Source organism: Nicotiana tabacum, chromosome 8 (assembly GCF_000715075.1).
Source record: "Nicotiana tabacum cultivar K326 chromosome 8, ASM71507v2, whole genome shotgun sequence".
NCBI lineage: Eukaryota > Viridiplantae > Streptophyta > Magnoliopsida > Solanales > Solanaceae > Nicotiana > Nicotiana tabacum.
The window spans coordinates 78,575,505-78,583,229 of record NC_134087.1 but is presented as its reverse complement, the minus strand read 5'-3'; positions in this window follow the sequence as shown (position 1 = coordinate 78,583,229).

Genomic DNA, 7,725 nt, shown 5'->3' with positions numbered 1-7,725 from the left:
CTATCGAAGATTCATCTCCGGTATCAACATCTCCGAGCACCGCCCCCTCGAGCATGCATCCTCGACGGTGATACCTGTTGATACCCAATTTTTCCCTATATATTTTTCAATTTGTAAAATGCCTTCAAAGTAGCATATGTATGCATATATAAGTATGTCCAAGAGTTTATTATTTTTTCATAATTTTAAAAGGTTTTTTTTAATTGATTTATTTCCCTCTTTTATCCATAAAATCCCAATAATTATTTTCAAAATTATTGTTTTTATAATTCATCTATTGGATTTTTATATTTATGCCAAAATATGACTAAATAATTTTTACACATTTTTACAATTTGATTTAGTATTTTTAAAGCTAAACTGCACATAACAACAATACTAGCCTTTTTAAGGTATAATTATGTCTTATATTCATAAAATTGGATCCTATATTTTTAAATTGCTAATTACATATTATAAAACACTTTAATACTTTCAATTTATTTTCAAAAACTATTTACTATTTTTTATAAATAATAAGGGGAAAAAGGCTATTTAACTTGTAGCCAAAATTGACTTTCAAATCTAGCCCAAATTGGACTCCAAATCCCAGCCCAATTTTAAATAAAACCATACCCCAACTAAATTGAAAACCCATCAGACCAAGCCCACCCGGATCCCCACCTACCCTACTCGATCTTGACCGTTGATTATTCAAATCAATGGCCCCCTTTTCCATTACCATTTTTAAACCCAAATGACCCCCTAACCTAATTCATTTTCTACCAACCCGCAGCCCTTGAATACCCTTTCCTCTCCAGTTCTTTCTGAAACTGAAAGCTAACCCTAGTTGTCGCCACCTAAACTAACCCTACTCCCCTTTGATTCTCACCCAATCCATGGACTCCTATGGTTGTTTGAGACATGTACTCGTCTCCTATGTCTCCTGGTAGCCCGCTTTTGTGATTTCGCGGAAAGATCTCGAAGACATCTAGTCCAGTCTTTGCTCAACTTCTATCCATGGTCTTCTTCCGGCAAACCATGGCCGTTCGAGTAAGTCCCATGACTTTAAAGATTTTTCGATCTTCTTTTAGATCTGTCTTAGATTTGTGAATGTTATGAACCTTTTGGTCTTTTCCTCAAAGATCTTTCCGATTTTTCAAAGCGACTCTCCGTTTTTAAAATTTGGGTTTCTTAATCTCTTTTAAAAGACTTCTCCTCTGATTTTTCAGTATTATCTTATGATTTTACTATGTTTAAATGGTTTATTTATGTTTTTTATTCTACCTGATTCATCGTGTTTAAAACCCTAAGTATTTTTGGTTTTATCTAGGGTCCTGGAACTGTCCTTGTTTATTTTGTACGTATACCTGTTTGATTGGGTTCTTTATGGTTAGATCCTTTTTCTTTGTTTATCTTAACTGATTCTGAGTTCTCATTGCTTTAAACTCAACTCTATCAAAACCTTAATTTTTTAAAGTTTTTCGTCACTTATTACTGTGATTTTAAAGGCTTTCTTTTCTTGTTTCTAACCTTCTTTACCTGTTAGTTTGGTTTTCCACTCTAGTTCTGTGTGTTAGCCATGACTACTTGACTCATTGATTACCATGTTTCGAGTGAGTTCTTTTACCACTATGCCCTTAGCCTACTCATGTTGCAGCTGTATGTTTGTGTTCATCGAGTTTGCTGCTTTTGTCAATATGTTTGACTCTACATGTCTGATACGCCCGTTCATTCTTTTCTATTTATATGTTGAAGTGCAGAATCATGACTCCCTCTTGATTGATCTTGACTTCCTTAAATTACGATTTGATCGTAGGGTTTTCTTATAAACCACTAATTTTACTCGTTTTTTTAAGTTGATTGATTCCCTTCCTTTATTTGTTGTGATGTTTCACCTCTACTGAATCCTTTCCCAAAATTAACTATATTATGCACTTAGACTTATTTATATGCTCTATACTTTTACTACCCCTTATATGGTAAAAATCAATCTTTCTCAAACTGATTATCTTTCCTTAATTATCCCTATAATATCTGTTTGAGCTGTAACTTCTTGATTACGGGGAAGTACTTGTATTAATTGATTCTTATGATGATTATTTCAATAGTTGTGTTAAACCTTTACTTGTTAGCTTATTTTCATTTCTTTTCAAAGTTATAAATCCTATACCTTCTCTTCTTTAAACACACAAACAACAGAGTTCAGAACACACACATACACATTCAAACTCTCTTTTCTATCTCTACTACTTGTGGTACTGCTTTGTCTTGCCGGCTAAAAGCCAAGGCATCTTCTCTTTCCTTTTCATTACAAACAAAGCGAAGGCGCTACTTTTAGCCCTTTCAAGAATGAAGGCCCTACTGTGGAACACTGATTGCTTTACTTTTTCTACACTTGCCTCTTCAACTCGTATGTTCTTAGTTTAAATACTGAAGCTCAACTCTATGTGTTCCCTTGTTTGTCAATCCTTGTCTCTTTCTGCACTAATTTAATAGCTCATGTTGTTAAATTGTACTTCTTGTTTACTACTTTACTTATCATGCTTAAAATTCTTCTCTCCTTTGTTAAAATGTAATCAGCATGTTTACTTGTTCCTGTTTATGTCCCTCAACTAGTATGTCTCCTAATGTACTTGATTCATGATTGATTGCGTGTTTTTGATTTGGGTCCTCTATTTCCCCAAACCCTACTCCCATGCTTGTAATTACTGAAGTTGTAATACTCTCTGAACCAGTTCTATATGTGTGTTGTTGCTCCTATCCCCTTTCCCTTTCAAAAAACTGTTTTACCTAAGCAACTATTCTATTGCTGTTGCAAATTTATTTCATCAATCATTTTAAAAACTATCTTGCAACTCAACTCTCTTAAATCTATGTCAAGCACTCTCACATGCACTCTTAGATAATTAGGTTCTGCCCCTCTTGTGTGAGCCTTGCTTTGATACCGTTGAGCTCCCTCTGAACCTGAACACATGAGAGCTGGCCCTTCCACACTACACTTACTCTTGGTTATGCAATCTGGGTGTGCGCACTGCCTGGGATCCCTTGAGGTCCTTAGGGAACTCTGACACACCCAGATATGAGAAAGGCTTTGGAACAATATTGGAATTTGAGGTGGTTTATTACATAATTCAGAGAGGAAGTCAGAATCAGGCTTCCTATAGTTGTAACTTCTTATTCTTCATTTCTTATGTGATTCTATCACATGGGCTATAATAATTTGTAAACTAGTATTGAGGTGGCTAGTGAAAAGGGATGGGGAAATATGCATGCGACAGTTGTTAAAGGGTAGAAAACATGTTATTAGGTTTATGTTCCTAATTGCGCAATAGAAACCATGCTTAAGGTTCATGCATGCATTAGAAATCATGCTCTTAGGTCTCATGTTTATTGTTTCAGCATGTGCACCTTCACAACATCATGTTTTAAAATATGCTAATAATTGGCGCTTTACTGCTTTCCTGCCATATGCACTTAGAAATCTTGCTCTTAGGAAGTTCTGCATTCCTGGCATGTGCATTTAGAAATCCTACTCTTAGGAATTGTGTATATTAGATACCATATTCTAGGATCTTGTTTGCATTCTATTTAAAACGCCTAGCTAATTACTGATTCATGAAAATGTAGTAAGTAATGATTTTCACATTGTGATATTTTCTGAATAAAATTGGCAACAACCTCTACAACTAGAACAACATGTTTTACGTAATAAAAATAATCTCCAAACTGTCTTAATGACTTGGAACAACTGCAGCATTTCGCTTTGCACCTAGGCAAGCCTTAGGTAATAACTTAAATAAAATTGGAATTGCATTTGTTTAATTATCAACTGTCAAACTCAGTAGGCAAACTTGATTCAGACTTCTTTTCTGAGTCACGTAATAAATCTAGTTCAGATGTTACCACTTAAACACCTTGCTTTAGGATTTTAAATTCAGACCTTAACTGTGTATAAGTGATGTTGTCTATCTGCATTACTTGTGTAGGTATAACTGAGCCTTCTGCTTGTTTTTCCCCCTTTTTTTTAAATGCAGTCCTACTTATTTTGTATGTCGCCTTCGTGTTTTGCCATTAAAGCTGATGGTCGTCCTAGAATCTCCTTATAGGATAGGAGTCCAAAATTTCTCCGGGACTGATAGGATGGGACAGGTAACAGTATGCATATGTGCGGTGAAATCCGGGGGACCGATTTCCCCTTGACATAATGCTTCGAAGAGTGACCCCGAAAACACGGGATCTTGAGTCAGTCGCTTCCCTCGAAACCTATCGATGCCCAGCGAAGAATAACATCAGCTAAAGCCTCGATGAACGCAGGAATCCCTCCGAGGAATGCACCTGGGGTCGATCAAATCTACTCAAGTGGCTCGACATCAGCCCACATGCGACGTAATGCTAATAGGCTGTCATATCTCATTAATTTTTGTCATAGTACACATCTTGTACTTAGTTTGGGCGTCCCCTTCCTATAAAAGGGGGGGTCATCAACATCTTGTAGAGCAGCTCCAATCATCCTACTCAAGGGCAATAATATCTTCTCTCTTGGTCTCTTCTCTAATTTGCTTATTCCCCTTAGCTCAAAGCCATTTATCTTCCGTCTTTCTTCTTTTTTATCACTTGGTAATGGCTCGAGGCTGTCTCCGTATTCATCGCTCCTTAACTTGTTCTTTATTATATAACTTAATATCGATCTAAAGAGCCTTGTCTAATTATATCTTTAACTGTTATCCCATCCCTGGCTATCCCCGATAGTTCGAGATCGATACTAACGCTAACCCCGATGTCCCTTCGACCATCTCTGCACCAGGGAAACAGCCCCACCTTCGGTTTGGTTACTGCCTCTTTTTACCCCGCATTTCATTGTTAAACTTAGAATTCTTAGCATTAACTGCTCTAACAACTAGCTCGAGAGTAGATTACGTATTTTTAGAATCCCATTTAAAAATTTAATTGTTGTTACCATTTTCACGGTAAACAGTTTGGCGCCTACCGTGGGGCTAAAAATAATAGTGATTATTTTCTTGCTGGTTTTCATTAAACAAATACACATCAGCTTTCACACTTTTCTTGTCCAAGATCTTTGACTTTAGGACAAAATGTCCAGCTCGGTAAACGGAGTTGAGAACGACAACCTCGAAAATCATGGGGAAAATGGCGTGGATGTCCCGGCCGGTTGTGCACCTCCGCAAAATCCTGATATCGCTCCCAGACCAATCCTAGCAGACGCAAATTCATAGGATGCAAAATAAGTCGACGAAACTTCTCACATTGATAGGAGAGTACGACACAACGACCAACAGAAAGCTCAAAAAACCCCGGTCCGGGAAGAACAGGAAGTTAGTCTTCATGTTATTTTTGAAATGTTGCAGGCATAACAACTAGCCATTGCTCTGTTGCAAAGCCATCCTAGAACCCCCAGCACAGCGGCGCTAGAGATGGCTCCCCCCGCCGAGTGAGCACTCGAAAGGTCAAGCAACAAAGGGTCAGTGGCTGACCCCGCCATCATAAAAATGCTCAAGGACCTCACAAAAAGGATTGAATCAGGTGAGAGAATGATTGCAGCCAACAACAAAAAGTCGAGACCTACAACTCTAGGGTCGATTTGATCTAGGTGCGCCACCGGTCCTCAAAGGTTTGGATTCAAAGAAGTTCATTCAGAGGTCGTTCCCCGAGGAAGTAGCCCCGAAGCCTATCCCGAAAAAATTCAGAATGCCCAAACTCCCCAAACACAACGACACCTCCGACCCTAACAAACACGTCACTTCTTACACCTGTGCAGTAAAAGGCAACGACATAAAAAATGACGAGATCGAGTCCGTGTTGCTAAAAAAAATCAGAGAAACGCTTTCAAAAGGGGCCATGATGTGGTACCATAACTTGCCATCCAACTCCATAGATTTGTTCGCCATGCCAGCAGATTCCTTTGTAAAAGTACATGCCGGAGCCATCAAGGTAGCAACGAGGAAATCTGACGTTTTCAAAATCAAGCAGAGAGAGAGAACGAGATGTTGCAAGAATTCGTATCCCGCTTCCAGATGGAACGGATGGAGCTACCACCAATCTCCGACGACTGGGCAACACAGGCCTTTACCCAAGGCCTGAACGAACGAAGCTCGATGGCTTCAAAATAGTTTAAGTAGAATCTAATCGAATATCCGGCCGTGACCTGGTCGGACATTCACAATCGATACCAATCAAAGATCAGGGCCGAGGATGACCATCTAGGAGCCACTTCAGGCTCAGTATACCCAAGCAAACGCTTGGCAAAAGAGTCAAAACCAAGCAAAGAAAGGTACCAACTGTACCATGAAGACAGAAGGATCGCCCCAAGGTGCTACCTACCCCGCAGCGATCAGAAGATAGATCGAGGACAGGATCCTCGGGGGCTCGTCAATAAAACTAGGTTCGATCGGAACATGTTGCCAACAAACGCGCTCCACTAATCGGATTACAACTTCAGCGTCGACATATCAGACATTGTGTTCGCTATCTGTAAAATCAGGGACGCCAAGTGGCCCAAACCAATACAGTCGGACCATTCACAGAGAAATTACAACTTAGTGTGTGAGTTCCACAACACACACGGTCACAGGACCGAGGATTGCCATCAACTACGAGAAGAAGTGTCCCGGCTACTCAACAAAGGGCACCTTCGGGAATTCCTTAGCGATCGAGCCAAAAATCAGTTTCGAGATAGGGAGGCAACCAAGAAGAACGAGGCAAACGAACCGCAAAACGTCATCCACATGATCATGGGGGGCGCCGATGCCCCGTAGGAACCCGTGATGCAGAGAACAAAAGTATCCATCACTAGAGAAATGGACTCGGGGATATATCCCCGAAGATGCCCTCACGTTCAACGAAGAAGATACCGAGGCCATGTCTCAACTCCACGATGATACCCTAGTAATCTTTTTTCTTGTAAATGTTTTTCAGATAAAATGTGTGCTCGTGGATCCAGGTAGCTCGACCAATATTATCAGGTCGAGGGTGATTGAACAGGTCGGATTGATCGAACGGATCGTGCCCGCCACTCAGGTCCTCAATGGGTTCAACATGGCGAGCAATACAATGAAAGGAGAAATCGTCCTTTCGATTACCATGGCTGGCACAACCTAAGACACCAAATTCCATGTCATCGAGGGAGATATAAGGTATAACTCCTTTTTTGGGCGACCGTGGATACACTGCATGAGAGCAGTACCATCCACCATCCACTAGATAAAATTCCCGACGAAGGACGGGGTCAAAACCATTTATGGGGAACAACACACGGCAAGCAAAATGTTTGCAATATAAGACGTGTTATTAGCAACCATACCCCCGCTCCCGAATAAGCCAGTGGGCGAATCAGGTCTCAACCTCGGTCGGGATTGACAACACGAAGTAGAAATTTGCATCGCATGTCCGCCCTCGGGCGGTCATAATAAACCAATCTCAAGGCGCCACCAGCACATCTCATTTCAAGCTACAACCATTCATTTTGTTTCATTTCGGATTAAGAACTAACCCTCGTGCAGGCACTCGACTGGAGATACCAGAATGCTAACACTATCAGGAGGCCTGGAGACCCCCGAAAGTGCGCCCGTTGCACTCTTTTCCTTCGACCGAGTTTTTATCCCAAAAAAGAATGGTTTTTACCAGCAAGGTTTTTAATGAGGCAACGTCTGCGAAGCTGCCTAAAAAGGAAACTCCACGAATTGCTCGAAGCCACCCTTACGGCCAACTTTCAAGTGACGAGGGGCA